Below are 26,939 nucleotides of genomic sequence, written 5' to 3'. Positions count from 1 at the left end.
GGTCAGTTTCCTGCTTAACACTCTCCTTGTAGCAGGAAACCAGTCATAGATAATAGTTATGCAACAAACGTGTCCAATAAAACTTTATTATAAAAACCCCAACAGCTAGTGGGATTTGCCCAGAGGGCCACAGTGTGCTGACTTTTGTTCTAGGATCTAGACTCAAAGTACTCTAGAGATTCTGACTTAGTCACTTGGTTCATCTAAGGTCAATGTCAGCTCCTCCTGGAAAGCCTGTATTTATTTGTGTATATCCTGCAATATCAATAGTCAAAACACCAAGTTTATTTCCTAATTGAGGTTCTTTTGTTATTTCTTCCAAAGGACTGAATTCCTGACCTTCATCTTATAGTGGAGATCATTAGCAGATGCAAGAAAAAGGAAATATTATCTTTGTATAGTAAGATCAAATGATTCTTCTGGTTAATCTAGAAGAGTGGAAGAGAGTAGTCTTTTACTAAGCTGCAATATACAGTCAATATGTGTGAGAGTGAGGACATTAACAAATCTCCAGAGCCTTTATTGTATCCCATAAATAATGCAACCAATTGACAATGTTAGTTAATCCTAGAGACAAAATTTAACCTCCTAGCTCAGCCTCTCAAGCACTGGGATCACAAGCAGGCATTATTACATCCAGCTGAGGTGGCACTTTTGATGTGTCAATTCTCACTATTGAGGATGGAATCTCTGAGATCAAATCTACAGCTGGAGACACCCACTTAGGTGGAGAAGACTTTGACAGCAGAACATTGCCGAGTTCAAGAGCAAGCCTAAGAAGGACTTCAGTGAGAACAAGGGCGTGGTCCACATCTCCACACTGCTTGCAAACGAGCTTAGCATACCCTCTATTCCAGCACTCAGGCCAGAATTGAGATCAATTCCCCCTGAAGGAATCAACTTCTACACTTCTGTCATCTCTGCTCGATTTGAAGAGTTGAATGCTCACCTGTTCCATGGCACCCTGGATCCTGTAGAAAAAACCCTTTGAGATGCCAAGTAAGTCAGGTCATAGATCCATATTGTCCGGGTGGGAAGTTCTACCCATGCTCTCAAGATTCAGAAACTTCTGCAAGATCTCTTCAATGGAAAAGAACTAAATAAGAGCATCAAATCTGATGAGGCTGTTGCTTATGGTGTGAGCTGTCCAGGTAGCCATTCTATCTGGAGGTAAGTTTGAAAATGTTCAGGATCTGCTGTTCTTGGATGCCACTCCTCTTTCCCTTGGTGTTGACACTGCTGGTGGAGTCATGACTGTCTTCATCAAGCTCAGTACTACCATTCCTGCACAGCAGACACAGATGTTCACTACCTACTCAGCAACCAGCCTGGTGTGCTCATTCAGGTATACAAAGGTGAGGGCACCGTGACTAAGGCAAACAACCTGCTTGGCAAGTTTGAACTCACAGGCATTCCTTCTTCACCCCATGGTGCTCCTCAGGTTGATGTCATTTTTAAATATGCCAATGGTATGCTGAACGTATCTGCTGTAGATAAGAGTACAGGAAAGCCGGGCATGGTGGCGCACGCTTGTAATCCCAGCATTTGAGAGGCAGACAGGAGGATCTGGGTTTGCAGCTAGCATCAGCTACTTAGTGAAGCCCTTTGCGACTCAGTGAGATCTTGTTTCTAGATAAAGAATAAAAAGTAGGGCTGCAGGTGTTGCTCGGAGGTAGAATGCCCCAGGTTCCAGCCCCAGTACAGAAAAAAAAAAAAAAAAAAGTACAGGAAAAGAGAACAAGATTACCATCATAATGACAAGGCCATATGAGCAAGGACATTGAACACAAGGTCCAGGAAGCTGAGAAGTATAAGGCTGACACTGAGAAACAGAAGGACAAGACGTCATCCCAGAACTCGCTGGAGTCCTGTGTACTCAACACCAAAGCAATTGTTAAAGATGAGAAACTTCAAGGCAAGATGAACGATGAAGACAAACAGAAGATTACATGACAAGTGTAATAAAATCATCAACTGGCTGGAGAAGAACCAGACTGCAGAGAAGGAAGAATTTGAACACCAGCAGAAAGAGCTGGAGAAAGTCTGCAGCTCAGTCAACACAAGGCTGTACCTGAGAGCAGGAGGCATGCCCGGAGGAATACCTGAAGGCTTCCTGGTGGGGGCGCTCCTCCTCCTCCTGGTCCACCATTGAAGAGGTTCATTAATCCAGCCCAAGGATAGATAAAGCATTGTTCCACACAGTAACACCCTGAAGGATGTACATGAGCAGCAAATTCTGTGGCAGTTGGAATTGAGCTGCTATGATAAATTACTGGCTGTTCTCAATACTTGAATACCAAACATGTACACAGGGAAATGAAATAACATTGCACTTTTTAAGCATTGTATTGTAAAGGGAAATTAAAGTCTTCATAAAACTATTTAAAATTAGAACCATAAAAACATACAGCAATAAGCAGCAATCATAACCCAAAACATTTTTTTAAAAAAAAGAAATTAAAACATGCCAAAAGCTTGAAGAATTATCAGAGTTCAGTAAGAAATCAGATTGTAAGATATTTTAAAATCCAATAAAATAAGCTCCTGTTCTAAATGGCTTTTTCCTCTAAAAGTAATATTATATAAGAACTTATACAAATGTAAAGAATTAAAAAAATCTTAAATATTTTTCTATTTTTATGCTTTAAATTTGTTGACTCATTTTTTCCCCTCATCTTAGTATTGTAATTCGGAGTGGGGGGAGGCTTTAGAATGAATGTTTAATTAATGACCCTGGCTACTAGGTTGAATAATAAGAGAAAAACACAACTGTTAAACAACTTAAGTTTTTTTCTTTTTTTGTGGTGCTGGAGAATAAACCCAGGGACATTCTATCACTGAGTTACACCTCCAGCAGCTAATTTTATTTTTCTTTGGAAACAAGATCTTGCTAAGTTGCTGAGAGCCTCCCCTAAATTGTCAAGGTTATCCTCCAATCTGTGATCTTCTTGTCTCAGCCACCCAAGTACTGAAATTACACACATGCACCACCATACCTGGCTACACAACTTAAGTTTTAATATCTAATCTACAGTTGTATAAGAAGAAAAATTATGTCATATGTCTAACCAAGATGACTATTTGGAAAAATTAGACTTATATAATAATTTTTATTTAAACACAGAACTATGCCTTCTTCTTGATTTTCAGTTTAAAAACATGAGGACTATATTCTTGTTCATAGAATTCTTAGGTTCATTTTTTCCTTATGAAAGTACGATTATTTCAACATGCCTAAATTTTGTCTACTCTTTTTGCCAATCAGATAAACTAACGTTAATTTACCTGAGATTAAAACATTGCAAAATATTCAGCTAAATTAATAACCATCACCAATACGCTTATAAAAATGCATTACTTTTTATTGGTACACTATAATTATACACAAAACATGAGGTTCATTGTGATATGGTCATACATGCATATAACATAATTTTGTCGATTTTATTCCCCAGCACTTCTCTTTTCTCACCCTTCCTGCCTTCACCCCTAGATTACTTATAATAATTATTATAATGCTAAACATCACAGAGACAATATGTCAACTAAAATTGTGATTTTCAAGTGGGGCATGGTAGCACACACTTGTAATCCTAGTACTTGAGAGGCTGAGACAGGAGGATCATAGTCTCGAGAACAGCCTCAGCAAGTAGTGAGACTAGCATCAACTTAGCAAGACCCTGTTTTCAAATAGAAACTTAAAAATTGGTCTGGGGGTATAGCTCAGAGGTAGAATGCCTCTGGGTTCAATTCTAAGTACCACAAAAAAAAAAAATACTGTGATTTTCAGATCTCTTGTTAACTTTAAGACCTAAACTAATATTTATTTGTAAAAATAATAACATTTGGATACTTCAGCAACATATTTTAACAATATCTGTTATTTAATACAATACTGCTGTTATTTGATATAATATAGCATAGTCACCAGTAACCGGCTAAAAACTTGTGCAAATGCCTTTGGGATATGTTAGTGTACATACTGAATTTTTTAAAAGAAGGACAGGGGGATGCAAGATAATCGTAACAGTTTGGGATGTTGCCGTGGGTTCTTATTCTTAGTTTAGAAAAATTAGCCAGAAATATACTCCTGCAAGCTTAAGCAAAGTTTTATTATTACAAAGGTAGAAAGAAGGAACAGAACAATGAAAGCACAGCGCCAGAGAGATGCAGTGGAGTGACGTGAAAGTAAGATACTGAAGTCTCTGAATATATACATTTTAAAAATAAGAATTCATTATCTCCCTCTCCATTCTGCTTAGCCAATAGTCTTCTTTTCCTCCAAAATGCAGGCGCAGGCTCACCAGCTATCTCTGCTGTGTAAGCCTTTTCTGTTAGATCACTGATCAAAATGTGTTACTTGGTTAGCAAGGGCAGGGGCTAAATGGTAGGTGCCTGCTTTCAAGTTTAAAGCATCTATTGCCCACCTGTGTCCTTGGTGGGTTTTCGCCTTTTTCCATCTCTATCTGCTAGAAGTTATTTATTATCTTGAAAACTTGTTTTACAATGAAGAAAAAAAAAAGATACAGGAATATAGTAATTTATTTATTTATTTATTTATTTATTTATTTATTTATTTATTTGCAGTACTGGTGATGGAACCTAGGGGCAGTCTACCTCCAAGCTACACCCCCACCCCCAGCCCTGTTTTTTATTCTTTATTTTGAAACAGGGTCTCACTGAGTTGCAAAGGGCCTCTCTAAGTAGCTGAGGCTGTTCTCGAACTGCGATCCTCCTGTCTCAGCCTCCCAAATGCTGGGATTACAACAAGCATGCGGCACCACGCCCAGCAATTTAGTACTTTAAAGTATAGAGGATTTGGGCTATAACTCTTTTGTGTAATTAGTAATTAATATTGGATTTTAAAATATTTATTTATTTATTTGTTTATTGCGGGTCTGGGGATGGAACCTAGAGGCATTTGACCTCCAAGCTAAACCCCCTGCCCCCTTTTTTTTATTCTTTATTTTGAAATGGGGACTCACTGAGTTGTGGAGGGCCTCACCAAGTAGCTGAGGCTGTCCGTGAACCGTGATCCTCTGGTCTCAGCCTCCTGAATGCTGGGATTACAAGTGTGTGCCACCACGCCCGGGTTAAATGATTTTTAAAATTTTAGCCTAAATTATTGTGTGAATCTAGCCGGGCGTGGTGATGCATGCTTGTAATCTCTGCACTTGGGAGGCTGAGACAGGAGGATCGCACAGATTTTTTTTTTTGCGGGTCTGGAGATGGAACCCAGAGGCATTTGACCTCTGAGCTACACCCCCCTATTTTTATTCTTTATTTTGAAACTGGGTCTCACTGAGTTGCAGAGGGCCTCACTAAGTAGCTGAGGCTGTCCGTGAACTGCGAGGATCGCACAGGTTTGAAGCCAGCCTCAGCTACTTAGTGAGGCTCTCAGCAATTTAGTGAGACCCTGTTTCCAAATAAAGTATAAAATAGGTCTGGCAGTATAGCCCGGACGTAGAAAAGCCCTTGGGTTCCACCCCCAGTACCACCACCACCTAACAAATTTATTGTGTGACTCTATATAGTTCTTTTTCTAAGTATGGGTGTTATGTTTTAACATTCCATGTTCAGCTGGGCTAATAGCCAACTTTTAGCTGACCAAGGTCAATCCTGGCTTCAAATCTTGGCTGACAGCTTAGAGGCAGAGAAAAAGATTTTATTGTTCTGCCTAAGTATGAAAGTTTGTTCTTATTAGCAATCAATAAGCTCTTACTAACAATCGATACAGGCTCAATCCCCATCAATAATTGATATTTTGTTTATCAAGGGGAATAATATAATAATTTTATCTTAAGCTAAAAATGTTCTTGGTGAGCCAAAAATAAAATAAAATAATGAAAAGTAGATTTGAAGTTGTGCCAATAATTATGTTTAGATGACTTGAAGTAAATTTTATTTTCTTCAGCTTAAAATAGCTGCAAATAATGAATTTGAAAGGAGCAATGACATGTGTCAAATTATTTTGATAAAGTTGTCTTCACATTCATGAATGGATTCATTAGTATTTTATTCTTTACTGCAATCATTAGTATCATATCCTTTACTGATATACAGCAAGAGTCAAATTAGAGTTCTGCCCGCTAGTTTATAGAACCAGTTTAACGTCTTTTCGATCAACTGAAGACTCTTTTTTTTATCATCAACATACATGAGTCTCTCTAGAAGTCAATAAATTATATTATTGTTAGCTCAAAATTCGACTATGTTTACAGAGGAGGTAATATTATCACCTTTTGTACAAGTTGAAGGGGCTCAATGTGCTGGAGCAACAAACTCTAAGGTAAAAATGGGCATCACCAGTAGCTTTTGAGAAAGTTAATCGGGGCTGGCCGTGCTGGTGCACGCTTAATCCCAATCCTAGGGAAGCTGAGGCAAGAGGATCACGGGTTCGAGGCCAGCCTCGGCAATTTAGTAAGACTCTCAGCAACTTAGTGAGACCCCAGTTCAAAGTAAAAAAGGACTGGGGGTGTAGCTCAGAGGTAGAACATCCCTGGGTTCAATACCCAGTACCATAAAATGAAATAAAGTAAAATAAAATAAAATAATCCGGGCGTGGAGGCGCTTGCTTGTAATCCCCGCGCTTGGGAGGCAGAGACAGGAGGATCGTGCAGGTTCGAAGCCAGCCGCGCTGGCATAAGAGACCCTGTTTCCAAATAAAAATATAAAAGTAGGTCTGGGAGTGTAACCCGGAGGTAGAAGGGCTTCCAGGAACCCCAGTACCACAATACATACATACATACATACATACATACATACATACATAAAATAAATTTATAAAAATAAAATAAAGGAACCTAATTACAGCTGTGGTTCATCTTAGTGATATAATACTGCCGAGCATTAGTGAAGTCCTGGGTTTGATCCCCAGCACTGCTGTCCCACCTCTTCCCCGCCCCTCCCCAAATCATAACTTGGCCACCTAAGACATTTAATTAAGCACCATTAGGTCTTTTGGGGGAAGCATGATTTTTGAAAATCTGAATAATTGACAGATTTTCTTTAGAATCTACCAGGACAATCTCTATCTCTTAATGTCACTGTCCCTTATACTCTCCTTTTTAATGTTATATAAAAAAATTCTGAAGAGACATTACCAGTCAAATCATTTGATTAAAGAATTTTTTTAAAAAGCTGATTTGTAGCCGGGCGTGGTGGCACACACTTGTAATCCTCTCGCTTAGGAGGCTGAGACAGGAGGATCGCACAGGTTCGAAGCCAGCCTCAGCTACTTAGTGAGGCTCTCAGCAACCTAGTGAGACCCTGTTTCCATATAAAATATAAAAACGGTCTGGGAGAATAGCCCGGAGGTAGAAAGCCTCTGGGTTCCACCCCCAGTACCACAAAAAAATAAAAATAAAAATAAATAAATAAAAAGCTGATTTGCTTCCTTTTGTCTTTGGTATAGGAATTTCGTCTTTGTAGCTATCAATAACTCTTGGGACCGTAAAGACTGTCTCAGGCAAGATTTTCACTTCTGTAATTTAAAAAACCCCGACCATTCATCTTGGAGGAAGGACGATTTATTTGCTCACAGTTTGGGGGGATTCAGGGTTCAGTCCATGTGAGGCTGGGTCTGCAGAGCTCAGAGCATGGATACATTAAGGGGGCGAGTGCGAGGCTCTGCTCTCACTCCCATGGTGGAGGCTGGCGGAAAGCAGAGAGCAGGGGGAGGAGGAAATGGTATTCCCAAGGCCACATCCCCAGAGACCCCTCCTTAGCAACCAAGCCCCCTTTCCAACATTGCTACTTTGTTTCCGTGAGGGCTAAGGGGACATTCCAAATCCAAACCCTTAAAGGACTTTATAACATGAGAACTTGAGCTTGAGGAGCTGAGAATGGAAAGAATTCCTATCCACACCAGCATGAAACATGAAACACACAATGGATTCTATCAATAGCTATAAAGACACCAAAAAAACTTTCAACCCTCTATTCTCAGATGCCAGGAAACATCAGAATCCTCAGACAAGCACATTTACCCAAAAAAGACTACCCAGGGGAATAAGATTCCAGAAACTTGGTCTGCTGCCCTCTGACAGAAATCACTTAATGGTCAGGCCGTTGCATCAAACCAGATTCCACTCTTACTGCTACCGGTGCGGGCTCACTTGGCCATGGGCCATCAGAGCCAGAATCAGAAATAGTCTTGGCAAGCCTCAGCTTGAGCTCTGCCATTGGGCATCAGGCTCCTCAGAGGATCAGGGTGAGCGGGAATTCAAGGGCCCAGGCATGAATGAGGTGCACGGTAAGTTCCAGGTGTCTGTTGGCTCCATCAGTAGAAGCCAGGTGGCCAATAGATAGGTGGAACCTCCAGGGATGAGCTGTCAAAGGAGGACCAGAGACCCATGTGTCTAGAAAAGGAAAGAAAACAATCGCAAACAGTGAAGGGAGTGATCCAGGGAAAGGAACTGACTCTAGCAGGGTGTGGTGGTGCAGGCCTGTCATCCCAGTACTTGGGAGGCTGAGACAGGAGGGCTGCAAGTTGGAAGACAGCCCTGGCAATGTAGTGAGACTTTTTCAAACCAAAAAACTAAAAGAGAGCTGGGGCTGTAACTCAGAGGTAGAATGCCCCTTGTTTGAATTCCCAGTATCTCACATAAACAAAAAGGAACTGGCTCCAAGTAAAAAGCATAAGTATTTAAATTTTAAAAAACCTCAAAGGGCCAAGAATGCACCATATTCACATTTATACTGTTTTTTTCGTGGTGGAAAGTAGCGACTTGCTTGTCATATTCATAGCATATCCTCAGGTTATGAGTATCAACACAGCCGAATTCAGGAATCAAATTGCGTGTTAGGGAGTCCAGATTTCTGGGAACTCTTTAAAGCTGTGTCTACGGTGCTGTGTTTAGTGCCTGTGTATTCTCTCTCCTCTCACATGGAGCTCCCCAACGCAGGGCTGACTCTCTTCCATCAGCCACACCTGGATCTCCCTGAATGCAGGGGGCTCCTTTCCTTTTCAGAGGCGGTGCCTCCTGGAGGCAGGAGTTCTCTTTCTTTCTACTGGGATTCTCCATCGTCATAATTGTGTTAGAGCCTGGCTCTCTCAGTAGATCTCTCCAACCCAAGGACAAGCCCTGTGAAAAGTCCTTTTAGATGTTGATTGTAATTTCAAACCATTGTTTTGAAGGATGTCTTGCACTCATCCACAGTGAATGCAGAAGCTGTTTTAGTGACCCTCTTTTGGGTCTCCCTTCCTGTCCAGGTGACAGTGTTAAACGCCAATCTACTGGACATTATTCCTCTCTCGCTCTCTCTCTCTCTCTCTCTCTCTCTCTCTCTCTCTCTCTCTCTCTTTGGAGATCCAGAGATAAATAAGAATTATGAAACACACACATACTCACCTTTTCTATATCCTCCAAGTCTTATCTGCAAATGTGTAGCTATATCTTGTCTAAACAGCCCTGTTCACCACACACAATGACCTCATTGGAATTGCTTTTAATGCCAGGATAAAAGAAACGCTGGCAATGCTATACAGATCCAAGGCCTTTGTCACCCCAACCTCTCATTGAGCTTTGGTAAAATGAAAAAAAGGTTCTCCACCTGCATTCAGCTCTGCCACTTGCCGACTTTGGGAACATCACTCAGCCTCTTTGAGCTTTAGTTCCTCATAGGATTGTTGTAAGAATTAAGTGTGGTACTGTTAATAAGCATCCTTCCTTCTCCAACCTTCATGTTAATTGCTTGCTCTTCTAAGGGGTTTTCCAAGTCAGAGTCTATCTTTTGAAGTTGAGATAATTCTGTGGCTTCCCCACTGAGTGCTGAGTTTGGGAAGTACATAAAACAGAGCTACAAGTCGGGCCCGGTGGCGCACACTTATAATCCCAGCACTTGGGAGGCTGAGACAGGAGGATCGTATGTTCTCGGTCAGCCTCAGCTACTTAGTGAGACCCTGTTTCAAAATAAAGAATAAAAAATAGGGCTGGGGTGTAACTTGGAGGTTAGAATGCCCCTGGGCATTTTTGTTGTCACAAACAAACAAACAAAAACAAACAAAACAAACAAACCAAAGCTACATAGAACTGTTTTGCCATAAGCCATGATGACCAGGTCATAGTAAGAACTTCCTTTGGCCAGGCGTGATGGTGAATGCTTGTAATCCCCACGCTTGGGAGGCTGAGACAGGAGGATCACACAAGTTCGAAGCCAGCCTCAGCTACTTAGTGAGGCTCTCAGAAACTTAGTGAGACCCTGTTTCCAAATAAAATATAAAATAGATCTGGGAGTATAGCCTAGAGGTAGAAAGCCTCTGGATTTCACCCCTAGTACCACCTAAAAATAAAAAAAGAACTCCCTTTGAAGGCCTTCCACGTGAAAAGAGGCATAAAGGCATCTACAGACCCTCCATCCTGAGGAAACCATCGCACCAGGCCCTTCGGCTTGAGATGAGATGAGAAGAACCTTTCTGGAGCCTGGGAAATGGATGGGGTTTGAGAAGAAACTGTTCATATAGTGAGACTGTGGCAGAGAGATAATGGATCCTTAAGGATAGTCCCTAAGACCTATGACTTATGTTAGGTTACCTGGCAAGAGAGACTAGGAAGATGTGTCTAAGTTGAGGATGCTAGATGAGAGGTTATTTTGAATTGTTCAGGTGGGCTGAGTGTGATCACAAAGGTCCTTGGGAGGGATGATGGAGGATCAGACACGGCAAAGGGGACAAGGACAGTGGAAACAGAGGTGGGAGTGTTGAGCTTTGAAGATGAAGGAAGGGAACAGCTCAAATAAGGCTGCATCCATACAAGAAGATATCACCAGAAATCTCACTAACACATAGTGGGAGGGAGGGGTGATATGGAGGGAAATGCACCAGTGATGTGTGCCTGTGTGTTTTATACTTTGAATCTCCCCATGATATAAAATTACATTATATCCATGAAGGATATAAAAAATAAAAATAAAAAAGCAAATGAACCAACAAGAATAACAACAAAGATGGGAGAGAGAGCCAGAAGCAGGGAAATTAATTCTGCTCTGGAGTCCCCAGAAGAAATATAGCTCTGCTGACACCTTGATGCTAGCTTCATAAAACTTTGGACTTCTGATCGCCAGGACTATAAGATGCTAAAGTTGGGTTGTTTTAAGTCTTCAGAGTTTGTGGTCGTCTGTTAACAGCAGCCATGGGAGATGAATACAGAGATTGTTTCCCCACTGACAAGGAAGAGGAGATCCGGTGCCCTTTCCACATTCCTGGGCTGCTGATGGCAGAACCCACGGCCATCTGCCCTTGAGCTTAGTCCCCAGGCTTCACTCGACCAGGGCAGCCCAAGGAAGACCTGAGTGCAGGGCAGGTGAGGATGTGCTGGATTATGGCCTTTCTCCTGCTAAGTGGGGACCTTGAGCAAGTGAAACCTGTGTGGCGTGGAAGACCTGTTCGACGTGAAGAAAGAAAGGACTAGCTCCTGTAATAAAAACCAACTCAAGACAGGACCGCACAGGTTGGCACTGGACTTAGAATTCCCATGTAGACAGGTCAGGTGGAATGCATGACCCCTACATAATCTCCTTGAAAAATGGTCACCTTGAGAGCACCAGAGGTCCCTTGGCCCTCTGGCTCTGGAGGTGGCACAGCCTGTTTTCTGCAAAGGTGAGCCTGGGCCAGGGCGTTCCAATAAGACTTGAGGGCAGGCTCAGGGGCGCTGGAGGGGAAGCATACTCAGGGAGGTGGCACCATACCTGTTCCACATGGGAGGAGTCCTCTGTTCCTAGACCCTTGTTCAGGGATGCATCCCTGTTCCCAGGTTGGAGCCCAAGAGATGAGGGCTCTTTCCCATCTGCATAAGGGCAGTCTTCTGAGGTCAGGTTTATGAAAAGGATTTGGCCTTTGCCCAGTGAATGGACCTGGGCACCTCATCATTGTAGAGATAGAGCTCCCCATGTGCAGACATGATATGGCTTGCCACGCAGGATTCAGCAGAACCCAGAGAACAGAACACTGTCCAAGATTCATATCAATTGTGTGCTTACATTGTTTGGTTAAGCATTACACCACCTCTGCAGCCCTGAAGTCTTTTGGTTAAAGAATGATTTCATATCATTTTTCCACCCTAAGGGGAAGAGTGGCTTTTTATGGGTGCCAAGTGCTTGATACGAATTATACCAACACTCCTGCCAAATCCTGGAATAAAGGTAGTTGTTGTTGTGGTGGTGTTGGTGGGTTTTGTGGTGTGTGTGTGTGTGTGTGTGTGTGTGTGTTTGGTACTGGGAATGGAACCCAGAGGCATTCTACCACCAAGTTACACCTTCAGCCCAATTTTTTATTCTTTATTTGGAAGCAGGGTCTCACTAAGTTGCTGAGAGCCTCCCTAACTTGTTATCCTCCTGTCTAAGCCTCCCAAGTACTGGGGTTATAAGAGTACACCACCACGCCCGGCTCTGGACTGGAGGTATTTATTGGCCTTTTCTCATTCTTGCAAATAAGCAATCTGAACTTGGAGAGGACAAGTAATTTGCCTGGGATCATGTGAAATTTATGTGGTAGAGCCAGACTTGAGCTAGACTCAGATTTTTCCACACTGAGCAAGGGGTTGCCTAAGAAGTCTGCCCTCCTGGGGAAGACAGAGAGGAGGAGGAAGAGAACAGAGAGCTCCTACTGCAGGGAGATGCATGAGACACTGTGAGACAATAGAACCGGGGAGCTGAAATGGAGACTGTCCTAGATAACCGCTATAGGTCTTGCCAAGAAAAAAAGTCAGGAGCTAACTATAGTCCTAGGACCACGGCCATCCAAACGCCGTCAGTCTCTGGACTCTCCACTTCTCCATGTTGGTTATTTTCCATTCTCCCCACCATTCCCCTGCATTTAAACCTGAAAACTGAAAGGAGACAGCTAGAAAGTGGGTAGCCAGCCTTTTTCCAGTTCTTCAAATAGTTTTGGAGCAGAAAGAAATGCCACAATATGGTGTGGGGGGGCAGTTTTGAGAAAATTTAAAAATTAGGAAGGAGATGGGAAAATCTCCTTTCTTAGACTGAAGGAAAAAGGAGCTCCCGGGAGTCACCTGGGAGTAGGGCTGTAACCACATCTTCTTTTAGGAGCATTATTGAGCCCCCATTTGGTGTCAGGTTTGGGGCTGAGCTGGGTCTGGCGAGGAGTAGGCTGTCACCAAGGTGGCCTTGAGGCTCAGATGGTTCCTTAGTCCTCTGGCCCAGGAGGTGGCATGGCCCTCTCTCTGCAAAGGTGAGCCTGGGCCAGGGCGCCCCAATGAGACCTGCTTTAGTTAGGCTGGCCAGGGAGGCCTCTCTGGAATCTGAGGGATGGGAGGCGCAGGCATGCCAAGAAGCAGGAGGATGATCTAGGCAGAGAATGCCTTGTACAAGGTCCCAGAGAAAAATAGGAAAGCAAGCCAGCAGGCCAGTGTGGCCAGAGTAGACGGAGCCCGGCAGAGGCCAGAGGAGGCTGGAGGGAAGGGATTTTTCCACACCTAGCAAGGGGTTGGCCTAAGAAGTCTGGGTCGTGGGACCCTTGCAAAACATGGAAGGGTCTTGTTCTACTTGCAGTTGGGTACTCCTGAATGCCTAGGTAGGAGTATGGGATAGGATTTATGTTTTGGAGAACCACTTTTGATGCTCCATGTAGAACAGACATAGAGAGACTTCAGTGGAAGAGTCCAGAGTGTGGATAGCTCTTGTTTACTTTTATTATTTGCAACGGGGTCTTGCTATGTTGTCCAGGCTGGCCTCAAATTTGTGGGCTCAAAGGATTGTTCTGAGCTGAGCCTGGTAGCACCTGTAATCCTAGTACTTGGGAGGCTAAGATGGGAGGATCTCGGGTCTGGTTTGAGGCCAGCATCAGGAAGTTTGCAAGGCCCTCAGCAAATCAGAGTGAGACTCTGTTTCAAAATAAAAAGAAAACAGGTCAGTCTCCCAAGTATCTGGAACTATGGGCCTGCACCACTGTGCCTGGCTATGAATAGCTACTAATGAGGTCTAGGCAGGAGATGTGGTAGCCTGCACTGGGCTGATGGGATGGAGATGGACAGAAGGGGGCCGATTCTAGACATTTTACTGGAGGGAAAATCAACAAGCTTCTTCATGAGTTGGCTGTAAAGGGCTGAGGGAAGAGAAGGAGCCAGGAACAACTGTGGGGTCCCACCCTTAGCAATGGGCACAGATTGTGGTAATTCTCTAGAGTGAGAACACTCGTGGTGGGGGCAGGCCTGTGCAAGGTCTGTTTCAGGGGTATTAAACATAAGCTGCTGAGGTTCGTCTGAGTAGATGTAGCAAGTAGGCCAGTGCGTCTACACATCTGGGGCTCAAAGGGAAGCTCTGGGCAGGAGGTAGGCAAATGCAGAGTCATTAGCATTAAGATACTATTTAAAGCTGTGGAAGATGAGCTCATTTAGGAAGGAAGGGATGGAGGCCAGTCCCAAGCTGGAGGCATCCTGCTGCTGTTAGAGACGGGGGAGGTGGAGACGCAGGAGGTGTGACCGCAGTGGTTTCATTCATCCCACACTTACAGAGCCCTTGGTGGAGCAGCTCTGCTCCACCAAGGCAGGAGCCGGGGACCCCTGGGGTCAAGGCCCTTCTCTGCGAGGCTCACCATCCACGCTGGGAGGCTGGGGTATGTCCCACAATCACAACAGGAAACGGTGAAGTGCTAGAGATGAGCCCAGGAGAAGGGTGTAGAAATGTCTGTGGTCCCTGGTCCCGGAGGCGGGGGTATGGCTCAGCCTGTGGGAGGGTCCGTGGGCCTCAGAAAGATGGAAAGCAAGGGTGCAGGGGCTGGGGGCAATTCCAGGCCTGGCATTTTTCCTCGAAACCCCCCAAGTCCCCTGGAGCCCACTCCCATGCAGGCAGTTTTCTCTATAGAAAAAGACTCTATAGTCTTTGTTTTTTTATAGATCCTGTTCTTCTTCCACCAGAGCCCACACCCTGGCTACCTGCAAACCCTCATTCCCATCCCCATCCCTAAGCATCCAGGTCCCCACCCCTTCCCAAACAGGCTAGCCTCCTTAGGAGAACTGTTTTCTAGAACCAGGATTAACATGACAGAAATGACCACAGCCTGGGGTTTTGCCCTCCCTCCATTAGGTGGGATGTTTTCTCAAAAACAGTTGCTTCATTTCCTGCTGTTGGGAAATCAGGCATGTTGACCTGCTTCTATTTCACACCACTTAAAAAAAAAAGAGAGAGAGAAGTCTGTCCCCATGGAGCTTCTCAGAGAGAAACCAGGTTAACCCTCTCCTGCCTGCAGAGGAGCGCTGCCTGCACCAGGTGCACCGGGCGCAGGCTGGGCTGCGCTTGTTCGCTGCGGCCTGGGTCAGGTGAGCTGCTTTGAGGCCACGTTAAAGTTCAGTCCATGCAACTGTCCCAAGCTCTCTCTCCATCCTGGTCGTGTGCTGCTTTACTCCTCTGCTGCCCCCACCCCAGTGTGGACATGCCTGGGGGGCCTGGCTCTCAGCCTGGAGTCCCTGCTCAGAGTCTCCTGACTGACTGCTGGAGATTATAGGGAGACTTGAACCTCAGTCACGACTCAGGCTCGGTGCTGACATCCTAATGCTAAGGCCCCTACTGCCAGGTGTGGTGGCACAGCCCATGATCCCAGTACCTGGGAGGCTGAGACAGGAAGATTGCAGGTTTGAGGCCAGCCTCAGGAACTGAAGGTCCTTACTGATTGCCCAACCAAATAGCCTTTCTCTTTCCTTCAAATATGTTTACTTTATTCCTTTTCTATGGCTCATGCCTCACTTCATGTAGAATTATAATTCCCTGTGGGCCTTTTTAGATGCTATGAACTCCTAAAGATCAAGCCTTGAGTCTGGGGTAAGATCTCACCTATCTCTGTCCACAGCCTTATCCTAGAAGTTCGACATGCTTGTGGAAGGGAAGAATTCTTATTAGAGCTGATCAGAAGTGCCACTTGTGACAGGGTCTATTGGCTGTCTATGAAAATGCCCCTTTGACAGCAAAGAGCAGACTGTAAAGGGATAGAGAGCCATGCATTTACTCATTCACTCAATAAACACCTCCTATGACATCTACTACATGCTAGAAATAGTGGCAGAAGTCGGAGATAGAGTAAACAACAAGGCCGACCAAGTTCTGCTTACATTGAGATTCTCTTCTAGCTCAGGGCAAGATAACTGAGCGCAAGGAAAACACTGAGCAGCAGTCCGTGCCATGACAAAAATGTCCCGGTGATGTGAGAGTCCTGGGAGGCGGTTGAAAGGCTCTCCCCGGAAGTGACCAGAAGGGGAGGGTGGGGCAGAGGACGGAAGGAAGAATCAGATCCCACAGAGCCTTGAGATCCAGGAGATGAGATGGGGCAGGTGTAAGGGATGCAAGAACCAGAAGGGAGGGAAGAGGGGCTGCGTCGTGGAGGACCGCGGGGCCATGAGCAGGGCTGGTGGCGATTCAAGAGGAAACTCATGGCGAGGTAGCCAGCAAGAGGGAGTGCAGTGTAGACAGCAGAAGCTCTGATGTAAGCATGGATTCGAGTCCTGACTCTCATTATTAGTGGTGTGTGAACCTGAGCAACTTTTCTAGGTCTTACTCTCCTCACCTGGAAAATACCTAATCTTGAGCATTCTTATGAAGACTAAGTGATATCATAAAAATAAGCACCCACCCATACTTAATCTATAGTTGGTATCCTGTAATAATCTGAAAACTCGTCAATTGTGGTGGTGCAGGCCTATAATCCCAGTAGGGGAAGTTGAAACAGGAGGGCCACAGGTTTGCAGCCAGCGTCAGCAATTTAGCAAGGCCCCAGGAACTTAGCAAGACTGGTTTGTTTGTTTGTTTGTTTGTTTGTTTGTTTGTTTGTTTGTGCAGGTCTGGGGATGGAACCCAGGGGCATTCGACCTCCAAGCTACACCCCCTGCCCTATTTTTTATTCTTTATTTTGAGACAGGGTCTCATTGAGTTGCAAAGGGCCTCAGCAAGTAGCTGAGGCTGTCTGTGAACTGCGATCCTCCAGTCTCAGCTTCCCGAATGCCAGGATTAAAAGTGTGCACCACCACGCCTGGCTCAAGACTTCGTTTTAAAATAAACATAGCCGGGCATGGTGGTGCATGCTTGTAATCCCCGCGCTTAGGAGGCAGAGACAGGAGGATCGCGCAGGTTTGAAGCCAGCCGCACGCGCTGGCTTAGGAGACCCTGTTTCCAAATAAAAATGTAAAAATAGATCTGGGAGTGTAGCCTGGAGGTAGAAGGGCTTCCAGGAACCCCAGTACCACCAAAACAAACAAACAAACAAACAAAGAAAGAAACAAACAAACACAATAGGGAGGTAGAACATGCCTGGGTTCAATCCCCAATATGAAAAAAAAAAAAAAAAAAAGATCTGAAAACCAGCATGGCGCGGCCAGGGCTGCCCTGGAGTGTGGGCTGAGTTAGCAGGGGCCTAGAGGACTTTCCAGTTTCTTCTGCCCTCATCTCCCTTTGCTCCTTCCTCTCCGCTCCACCACTGAGCACTTTCCAGACCTTCACGCTCTTCTTGTCTTTTGCCTTTCTCCCCTCACCCACATTTTGTTCTCTTTCTTTCATATTCTTTCAAGTCATGTCGTCTCACCTGCCCCAAATTTGGAAACTATATTTTAAAGTATAGCAATATTGACGTTTATCTCATACAGTTTGTGTCTTTAAAAATCAGTGGTTTAGGAGCCGGGTGTGATGGCACACACTTGTAATCCCAGTCCTTGGGAGGCTGAGACAGAGGATCAACAGGTTCTTGGCCAGCCTCAACTACTTAGTGAGGTCCTCTGCAACTTAGTGAGACACTGTTTCAAAATAAAGAATAAAAAATCGGGCTGGGGGTATAGTTCAGAGGTAGAATGCCCCTGGGTTCAATCCTCAACACCACACACACACACACACACACACACACACACACAAAATCGGTGGTTTATCCACTTGCAGTAGAGCAGGCCTGTAATCTAAGTATTTGAGAGGCTGAGATGGGAGGATCCTAGGTTTAAGGACAGCTTCAGCAACTTCAGGAGACTCTGTTAGAAAACAAACAATAAAAATGGACAGGAGTATAGCTTACAGGCAGAATGTCCCTGGGTCCAGTTGCTAGTACCAAAAATAAATAAACAAATTCCGGTATTTTTCATGTTTAGGCACTTTTTTTTTTTTTTTTTTTGGTGGTAATGGGTATGAAACCCTTCTACCTCCGGGGTACATTCTCAGACCTATTTTATATTTTATTTGGAAACGGTCTCTTAAGCCAGCAAGGCTGGCTTTGAATCCTTCTGTCTCCACCTCCCAAGTGCGAGGATTACAAATGTGCACCACCATGCCCGGCTTAGGCACCTTTCTTAATTAAAAAACAAAAACAAAAACAAAACAGTAGCAACTGCCCTGAAATTGAGTGATTTTATACAATGATGTGGTCCTCGGATGACTGTGTTCTTCCACTGGAGTCACTGTCCCTTAATAGAAAATGGCTCCCATGACTGGATTAAGGGCTTAGGAAGAGATTGCCTCAAGGCATTTGGGACCTGCTGAGGAGAGGTCTGGGTGCTCTCCAAAGGCCGATAACCTGTGAGTCACTCCAGAGATGTTCTGGACACAGCCTGGGCAGCACGCTCTGCCGCTCGCTGGCTTCGGCTCTGTGGCTGCCGCTGCAGAAGCGGCACAAGGTGGGCAGGAGAGCGAGGAGGGCCCGCTGGGGCCAGCAGGTGGAGACTGAGGCCCTGCAGAGAGTGTTAGGCATAATATTAGACATCTTTCCCTCTCTGCTGCCTGCCCAAGAAAGGACAAGGTTCCTCTGTGTGTGCACGTCGGCAGGGAATCAGGAGGAGGAGGGATCTGTAGTGAAACCTCCACCCCCAGCTCAAGATTCATATTGAAAGGGGTTGTCTGGCTGAAGAGCAGGGTGATGGCAATATTTGGCATCAAATGGAGGCTCAGGTGTTCCTTGCTTTCTTTATTTCTTGAGCAGGTGCACCCAGTGGCTGCTGTGCCTCATCCAAACCGCCCAGTGTAGAGTGGGATTCTGAGGACTCCAGAGCAGAAGCGGCTTGTCCCTGGCCACACAGGGAGGCCGGGTAAAGGCTGGGTGAGCTTGCCCCACACAGAGTCTGGGTGGTGCAGTAGGACCATGGTCGGGTGACATTCTTTCTGTACTTTAACTTTAGAGGCCCCAGATGTGAAGCCTAAAGCCTATCCCTGGGTCATGTCTCGGAGCCAAATCCCATCCTGCTCAAAGTCTGCCTGTCAGCAATCCCGGTGGAGTGAAGGAGGCTGGGACCTCCAGAAGGTAGCACAGGACTCAACCACGGACGCAGATAAGCCACGAGTGACGCCCTGAGAGCCAACTTTACATTTAGAGTTAATGCCCAAATAAAGTTAGATGAACTATTGCTACAGAGGGAGAATCTCAGATTAGAGGCCAGGCAGGGCCTTAGGGAAAAAAAGATCACTGGCTGGCGGGTCCGGGCTTGTTAGGGTAGGCTGGCTCCTGGTCCCAGCTGCTCTGCTCCGGAGGAAGGTCAAGGCCAAGCAGTGGTCAGGGCAGGGGTGGACGTTGGGCCCTCAGGCCTTTTCCTCCATATGCCTTCTATTATCAGGTGGCTCCTTTTGTGTCCCTCCATGGAGTATGGTGTCCAACAGATGGAGGGACCAGCAGGGAGGGGGTTGGAAGACCAGAGCAGGAGGTATCTTTCAGCTAAGCTTGGCCTCTGGCTGCCTGGCCTCGTCAGTTTATTATTGGCCTGGGTGACAGCTGGGAATGGCAAGGACACCCTGGAGAAGGGAATAAATGGGGAGCGGCCGGGGGCCATCCTAATCTCCCAAGATTTTCCATGCCATCTGGTAGGGGCCAAGGAGGGCAGGGGAATGACTGGAATGTCTGTGGTACACCCTGCCCAATCCTACCCTGAGCCAGTAAGGGAAGCTGCAGAGAGCGTGCCAGCGGGCCTCTGAAGGACCTTTCTTCCTTTAGATGTGTGCGGACATTTGTTTCGCGAATGCCTGGGCACTTACAGCAGAGAAAGCTGAACAAAGAGCACACAAAGAGTGTTTGTTAGTGGCAAATCCCCCCTGGACCAGGTGCGGCTTCTGGAGAAGATGCTCAGAAAAACCAGGACACGGAAAAGCTGGGGACCCGTTAGCCACATTCCACTCCTGATAAGTTGGCTCTGTCTGACCTTTAATTGGGAAGGAACAGAGTTTTAGCTACCAACTTGCTCTGGTAGCCTCCTTCACTCCCCCGGGATCGCTGACAGGCAGACTTTGAGCAGGATGGGATTTGGCTCCGAGACATGACTCAGGGATAGGCTTTAGGCTTCACATCTGGGGCCTCTAAAGTTAAAGTACAGAAAGAATGTCACCCGACCATGGTCCACCTTTTGTGTCTCTGATGGCGCTGCTCCTTCAGCCAGGGTTCCTTCTGGCTCCCCAGCCTCAGTGACAGCAGCCCCTATGCCCAGGGACATGCATGTCTCTCCTGCCTGAGAGCCTTACAGTGCAGCAAAAGTGGGCATCTGAGGCTGTCCCCTCGTGCAATGAGGGAGGGGTCAGGGGAGAGGGCAGAGGAGGGGCGTGCAGCTGGTTTACTGAGCCTGGATGAGGGGGCTGCAGGTCCCTCCAGTGGGCGGAGGTGAGGACAACACTTCCAGGTTCTCACTGCCCCCAGGAGGCTCTTAGCTGGCCGCAGAACCTCCAGCAACCTCAGGTCCACACCACCCACCTCTGGGGAAACGGACGGCTTGTGGCCTCTGATTCTACCTTCTTCAGGGCCATTTGTGGGGGACAGAGGAGCAGTAGAGATGACCAGCAATCTCCCCAACTTTATCTCTCATAGAAGCGCGGAGTCAGGGAACGCAGAGGTGCTGAGTTCAGAGTGGAACAGCAACGAGCTTTAACACCTCCTGTCGCCCTCAGACCCACTGGGCAGGAACAAGAGGACCTTTGACTGGGAAGGGACAGAGTTTCAGCTACCAACTTGCTCTGGGAAAAATATAAAATGCAATGTTCCCATAGCTGCCGAAGATACTGAATCAGTGACAATCATCTTAAAAACAAAACAAAACAAAAAATCTTGGGCAAAGATGGCTTTATTTGCGAGAGCTACCAAATGTTCAAGGAACGGATAAGCCATTTTGATATAGCTCTCAGAAAATGGAAGGAAAGGACCTCCCCAGCTCATTTTATGAGGCTAGCAGAACCTTGATAGCCCAGATCAGTTTATTATCAGCCTGGGTAGAATCTGGGGGAGGGAAAAGAAAGAAATTACATAGCTCCAACTACTTACTCATTAAGAAATAAATGCAAAACTGTGAAAGAAAATATTAACCTAGTCTGACAATGTACAAAAAAGGTAATATATCATGACCATGTTGGTCTAATCCAAGGCATGTGAGATGAAATAATAAATATAATTTATTTGTTTATCTATTTCTTTGTTTGTGTGGCATTGGGAATTGAATGCAGAGGCATTCTACCTCCAAGTCAGATCCCCAGCCAGATTTTATTTTTTATTTAATTAAAAATTTTTGTGTGTGTGGTACTGGGGATGGAACCCAGGGGCATTTGACCTCTGAGCTACACCCCCAGCCCTATCCCTATTTTTTATTCTTTATTTTGAAACAGGGACTCAATGAGTTGCAAAGGATCTCATTCAGTAGCTGAGGCTGTCCTCAAACTGCGCTCCTCCTGTCTCAGCCTCCCATATGCTGGGATTCAAAGCGTGTGCCACCACGTCCGGCAAGAAAGCCCAGATTTTATTTCTTATTTGTAAATAGAGTCTCGCTAAGTTTCTGAGGGCTTTGCTAAGTCATAGAGGCTGGTTTTGAACCTGCGATCCTCCTGTTTCGGCTTCCTAAGTACTGGGCTTTCAAACATGCGCCACCATGCCCATGCTTATAATTTACTTTACTAATAGAATGATGCAAACGTGTACAAATGCAAAATTTTTAACAAAATTTGCATTCATTCTTACAAAAACTCTTAACAAACTAGAAGAGAAGGAAACTTCTTTAGTCTTATGAAAGGCACAATAAATAGCACATGGAATGCTCAGCACAGTGGTGTTTGCCTATCCCAGAGCTTGGGAAGATCACAGGTTTGAAGCCAGCTTCAATAATGTATGGAAGACCTTCGGCAACTTAGTGAACCCTTGTTTCAAAATAAAAGGACTGGGAGTGTAGCTTGGAGGTAGAATGCCCTGAGTTCAATCCTCTCTCTCTCTCTCTCTCTCTCTCTCTCTCTCTCTCTCTCTCTCTCTCTCTCACACACACACACACACACACACACACACACACACACACACACTCACAAGTGTATTTAATGCTGACATATTGAAAGCCTTATCCTTCAGGCCAAGAACAAGATAAAGATGCCCACGTCGCTGTCACTGCTTATATTTGCCACGGGGGTAGAGGCCTTAGTGTAGTTGCCGAGGAAAGTCAAGAAAAGGTTAGGGAATACAAGAAATAAAGCTTATTTATGCAGGTGATATGAATGTCTGCATAGAATACTTGGCAGAATTTGCAGAATAATTATCAGATTTAATAAGAGAATTGAGCTGGGTATGGTGGTACTCACCTGTAATCCCAGTACTTGGGAGGCTGAGACAGAAGGATCACAGGTTAGAGGCCAACTTGGCAATTGAGGAAGATCTTCAGAAAGTTAGCAAGACCCTGTTTCAAAATAAAATAATAAAAAGGGCCAGGAGTGCAGCTCAGAGGTAAAATGCTTCTGGGTTCAAACCCTAGTACCAAATCAACAACAATAGAAAAAAAAATAATAAGACAACCCACCACCACCACACCAGCAAAAATTTAGAAACCAATATAGATAAGGGTCTTTAAACCTTACAGTAGAGAAAGATTTTTAAGATACAGAAAACACAAACCATAAGGGATGAGACTGGTAAATTTGACTGCATTAAAAGATACCTAAAGAGAATAGAGTCAAGTTCAAATTGGAAGGTATCACCAAACTTGCAACCATCAAAGGATTTGTGTTCAAAATATGTAAAGAACTCCTACGTGTCAACAAGACCACACAATAGAAAAATGGCAAGTGATACCATGGACTCACGAAGAGACACACACAGAGCTTCTAGGAAAAAGTGCAGAGGCTGATGAGAAATCAGGGAATGCACGCTTAAACCATAATGAGGACTGGGTGTGTTGCGGGGCGTGGTGGCGCATGCTTGTAATCCCAGCATTCGGGAGGCTGAGACCAGAGGATCACGGTTCACGGACAGCCTCAGCTACTTAGTGAGGCCCTCGGCAACTCAGTGAGACCCGGTTTCAAAATAAAGAATAAAAAAATTAGGGCAGGGGGTGTACCTCAGAGATCAAATGCCCTTGACTTCCATCCCCAGACCCATTAAAAAAAAAAAGAACTGGGTGTGGTGGCACATGCGTGTAATCCCCAGTACTTGGGAGACTGAGACTAGAAGATTGCGGGTTTAAGGACTGTGTCAGCAAGTAGTAAGACTATCATAAATAGCAAGACCCTGTTTCAAAATAAAAATAAAATAGGGCTGGGGGTGTAGCTTGGAGGTAGAATGCCCCTGTGTTCCATCCCCAGTACCAAAAAAAAAAAAATCATAATGGGATGCCATATTACCCTTAGTTTGGCTAAGTTGTGGTATAGTGAGGGTAAGGATGGATGTAATGTGAATTCTATAGATGGGAGGGAAAACTTAAGTGCCTAGAAAACACCCTGTGTGCACTTGGTGCAATTGAACTTGTCCACACCCTACATCCCATTAATTGCACTCTGCACATATGCACTGGGAGACTTGCTCGGGAGTGTTCAGAGCAATATTATCTACCTTAGCACCAAACTGGAAACAAAGCAGATGCCTACGGATGATGGAACTCGTGAGCTGTGGGCCTCCTGTGTGATATAGTGTTCTTCCTCAGTGAGAATGAGTCACGGCTCTTGAAGCATAAAGAGCAGGCCACAGAGGTTACTGTGCATTGATTTCATTTACATAACTTTCAGAACAGGTGAAACTAAACAATAAATAGCATGTTGAGAAATGCACGTGATTGGAAAACCTACAAAGAGAACAAGGGAATGAAAACCCAAATCTAGCTCGAGGGTGTGGGCTCAGGGAGGGGCATATCAGTGGTGTTCTAGGTACTGGTCACATCCTGTCCTTCCCTGGGAGGGAGTTCTGGGAGTCCCTGCACATGCATATTTTGAACACACTTTTGTATATGCAATATATTTATAATTGAAACAAAAGGAAAACAATATGGAGTTTTAGCTCTAGATAGAGTGTGATCCATTTGAAGTGGGAGAGGGACAGCCTGGCAGCCTGTGGGCGGGCTTGGAGAGCAGGGTCCTTCCTCTGATTGGTGCGTGGGGGTGAGGCCGAGCTTCCTGGGGTTCCAGCAGGTGAATCAGATGCGGTGCTAAGTGCTAGCAGGGAGAAGGCTGCAGGGACCTTCTCTTTACAGGGATGAGAGTGGTCATCACTGTTAGGGAGGGCAGCTAGACATTCATGGGCTAAGCCGCCAAAGTGTAAATGACCCCACATGCCTTTTGAACTAGCGTGCTCAAAGCTGACCGCTTCTAATGATTCAAGCAGCATCCGTGTCCATCTTCAGAGGTCATACGGGGTTATATCGCTTGTGCCTTCAAGTGTTGTGGGCGATGGGGCACTTTGACAGATAAACAGAAAAGGGAAAGTGGTATTTGTTCTGTATTTTCAGGAGCTCAAACTTCGTAAGGGGGATTGTCTTGGGCAAAGAGAGTGAGAGGCCTGTGCCAGATAGAGGCAACAGGGTGTCTCAATAAAGAGAATTTAAAAACAAAATGAATGGTAAACCAGACTTGGCCTGCCTTGAGCCTGAGCTTCCCGCTGAGAGAGGGAGGAAGCCCTGCTTCCCCTGGGCCCCCTCCTACCTGCACCAACTGTTCACGTGGTGAGGCCGGATTCGGGTCTGCTTCCCCCTGGGCCCCAGTCTCTCACTTGGCAGATAATAAAGCCTTAGGAATTGCTTACTCTTTTAAGCATTATTAAATTTCATGCCCAAATTATAAAATCAGATGTTATAGAGTACGAGACCCGTGGCATAAAGAAGGAGATGCACTCTGGGGAGAGTGATGGAGCTCAGGGGCGGGGCCTGCGGCCTGACTCCACCCCTGCCTTGTTTCTGCATGTGTAACTCTCTAGGATGACATAAAGTGCACATCATTGCATGGCTGGGTACCGCATAAGTAGCCAACATGTCAGGTCTACACACCATCACAAGGCAGAGGAGATAAACAAAATTATATTACTTTGACTCAGGGAGGAGCCTGCAGTGTTTGGGAGTGCAAACTTGGGCTCTGGATCTCATCTAGACCAGCATCTAAATCTCCGCTTTGCCACAGACAACCCATGTAACTGGAGGGAACTGAAATAATGATACTTACTTGGAGGGACACGGAGAGGACTAAATGAGACAGGTTCCTTCACTATTCACTCCCTAAAGATTTATTGCATCCCTAGTACATACCTAGTGTGGTCCCTGGTCATGCAAGAAATGTTAATGTCCTAGTGGCTGGGCAGTAACACTAAAAGGGCAAATTAGTGCGCCTGTAATCCCAGTTCTTGGGAGGCTGAGATAGGAGGACCGCAAGTTCAAGACCAGCATCAGCGACTTAGTGAGACCCTATTTCAAAAATAAAAAGCAAAAAGGTCTGGGCATGTAGCTCAGAGTTAGAGTTCCCCTGGGTTCAATTCCTGGGTTTTAGGGAGGGGGAGGAAATAATATATATTCAATAGAAAGACTTGGCAGAGTTTTACTCTTGTTACAAAATGGTACTTGAGTCTGTTAATCTTCTAACCTGGGTATAGAATTAATTTGGGCACCTGAGGATAAAGGAATTAAAAAAAAAGTCAGAAAGCATATGGTTCAATATATTGAACCTTGAATATTAGTTCTGTCATAGAAAGACAGGGGCAATTAACACATTGTCCCTGGCCGGGCATGGTGGCACACGCTTGTAATCCCTGCGCTTGGGAGGCAGAGACAGGATGATCGCGCAGGTTCGAAGCTAGCTGCGCTGGTGTAAGAGACCCTGTTTCAAAAATATAAAATAGGTCTGGGAGTGTAGCCCGGAGGTAGAAGGGCTTCCAGGAACCCCAGTACCACCCCCCCCCAAAAAAAAAAGAAAAAAGAAAAAAAAAAAAACATTGTCCTTGCCCTTAGGAGTGGAAACCTGGACAAGAGTCAGTTATGCACATGATAACTCAGTAGCACATGTGAGTGAGGGGGCCCAGTGCTGTGGGTGGCTGGGAAGCTGCTACTGATGTCCTGGAAACAGGGGGCTGTTTCCTATAAAAGGAACCCATGAGCTGACTCTTTGAGGGCGGCTAGAAGTCGTGTGTGTGTGTGTGTGTGTGTGTGTGTGTGTGTGTGTGTGTGAGAGAGAGAGAGAGAGAGAGACAGACAGACAGACAGACAGACAGACAAGGGGAAAAGAAAGGGCAGAGGCTAAAGCACAGGATGAAGGAGTGCTCAAGCAAGGCAGGGACCCACTGGGACCTGCCACCGCACAGGATATGGGGACCACACAGGGTGGCCTGCAGAGAGTGGCCTGGAGCAGACGAGGAGTGTGTTGGACTGGAGCACGCAGAGCCCTGGGCACAGAGCACAGCGGAGGCTGGCTGATCACCCGAGGCTCACTCTGAGGGAGAGGTCACACCGGCCAGGGGCAGTGGTCCTTCCTGGATCTCAGTTGTTATTGTCTAAAGGTCATCAACCAGGTGGGAAATGAGGCATTAGTTGACGTAAGGGACAGGAGTGAGCACTCTGGGAGATCTGTGCAGAGGCTATGGACACAGCCACTGGCCTGGAGCCAGCCCAGGGTAACGGGGCATTGAGAAGAGAGGAGGAGCTGGGCATGGTGGTGCACACCTGTAATTCCAGTACTTGAGAGGCGGAGACAGGAGGATTGTAAGTTTGCAGCCAGCCCCAGCTACTTAGTGAGGTCCTCTGCAACTTAGTGAGACCCTGGTTCAAAATAAA

At 45.6% G+C, this 26,939-nt stretch overlaps 1 pseudogene across 1 annotated transcript; it reads left to right on the top strand.

Moving 5' to 3' along the window:
- The first annotated feature begins 480 nt into the window (after positions 1–480).
- LOC308265135 (heat shock cognate 71 kDa protein-like) lies at positions 481–20,234 on the top strand (annotated as a pseudogene). Its single transcript has 7 exons — positions 481–490; positions 646–1,499; positions 1,705–2,140; positions 8,195–8,254; positions 15,206–15,275; positions 18,530–18,596; positions 20,184–20,234. The product of its transcript is annotated as a heat shock cognate 71 kDa protein-like (transcript).
- The last annotated feature ends 6,705 nt before the right edge of the window (positions 20,235–26,939 follow it).

The sequence above is a fragment of the Muscardinus avellanarius genome (assembly GCF_963383645.1).
Source record: "Muscardinus avellanarius genome assembly, chromosome: 7".
Classification (NCBI taxonomy): Eukaryota; Metazoa; Chordata; class Mammalia; order Rodentia; family Gliridae; genus Muscardinus; species Muscardinus avellanarius.
The sequence above is the reverse complement of the archived record's forward strand: the minus strand, read 5'-3'. Positions and strand labels throughout refer to the sequence as shown.